Here is a 1,374-nt window from a genome sequence, read left to right as displayed (position 1 = left end):
TCAGTAAACAGTTATTCCCACTGTTTAACTAAAAGTATTATTGTGACTTAAGAAAAACTTATATTTACAAAAAGTTTAGCCACAATTTTCTTGAACCATTCATCAAAGAGAATTGTACTCCTGGTCACCTCAAGCCCTGCTGATACTGTCTGTCAACAAGAGTCAGCGAAAGATGAAGCTTATTATTTTAAACCTTTGGACCAATACTTGAGTTGCTAAAGAGGTCATTGGTATTGTTTGAACAATTTCACCTGCACAGAATTTACTTATTCCAAGAATGTGACTGCCAGGTTAAAGACTCCAGCTAACACATCATGTACCTGGATGGGAAGTCTCTAAGCTAACAGGAGAGTGAGGGGGTGTGCATACCTATGCCGGGGCCTTGAACATAACCACGCTTCTCTTCTCAACTCTTAAATGTTTCTTCATTGATTTTGTTGCCATGACCCTTTTCTCCCCCTGACATGTAAGGTATTAGATTTTGAATTCTTTAAAAAGAAATTTTTTAAAAAAGAGAGATTTTTGCTGTAGGATGCGAGTGCTTGCTGGAGAGACAGAGAGAGACAGAAAGAGAGAAATCACCCCCCAGGGGGGATGGCCACGCCGCAATCCCTTCTCCTCCATTCTCCTCTCGGGATCTTGGGCCCGCACGCACACGCGCCCGGTGCATTTTAAGCCTATAGGTATAGGACTCGAACCATGGTCGACTGCATGGGAGTCCAGCAACCTAACCATCACGCCATCTGCTGGTCACAAGACATGACTATAATATTTAGCACTTAACATAGTACCTGCTCATAACAGGTGATCAGTACACATTTATTGAACAAATGGTGAAGAAAATTACTTTAAATAAGTATGTTCAGAACTGGGCAGTAGATACTGTGACAGGAATACATCATATACAGGTGCAGGCTGGGGAAGAGCTGGGTGGGCTGAATGTCGCGCTTGGAAGGGCAGGGGAGGGGCCATCTCTTTTTTTAATTGTTTTTCTTTATTCGTGACAGAGCACATGAACGCTTACGAGAGAGAGAGAAGCATTCTCCACCGCGTTAGGTCACGCGCCAATCCCCTTCCTCCAGTCCTCCAGCCCGTCAGATCTTGGGCACTTGGTGTGTAAGCCCAGTGTTTCTGGGGACTGAGCCGGGGATTCGAACTGTGTGAACCATGGAGGATCTGGCTTCTCTTGAGTAGCACGTTACCACTGTGCCAGGGGCCAGCCTGCTTTCCCTCTCTTAACCTGTCTTGTGATCTAAGCGAGGAAGGACAAGGCTGCCCTTTGGGACTGGTCTTGCACTGGGCTTCTCCAGGGCTTGTGCCCCCCTGGTCCAGATGTCCTGGCCAGGGCTGCCTTCCCAGCCCAGTTTATGTCTT

The sequence above is a fragment of the Tupaia chinensis genome, unplaced genomic scaffold (genome assembly GCF_000334495.1).
Source record: "Tupaia chinensis unplaced genomic scaffold, TupChi_1.0 Scaffold000086_1, whole genome shotgun sequence".
Lineage (NCBI taxonomy): Eukaryota > Metazoa > Chordata > Mammalia > Scandentia > Tupaiidae > Tupaia > Tupaia belangeri.
The sequence above is the reverse complement of the archived record's forward strand: the minus strand, read 5'-3'. Positions refer to the sequence as shown.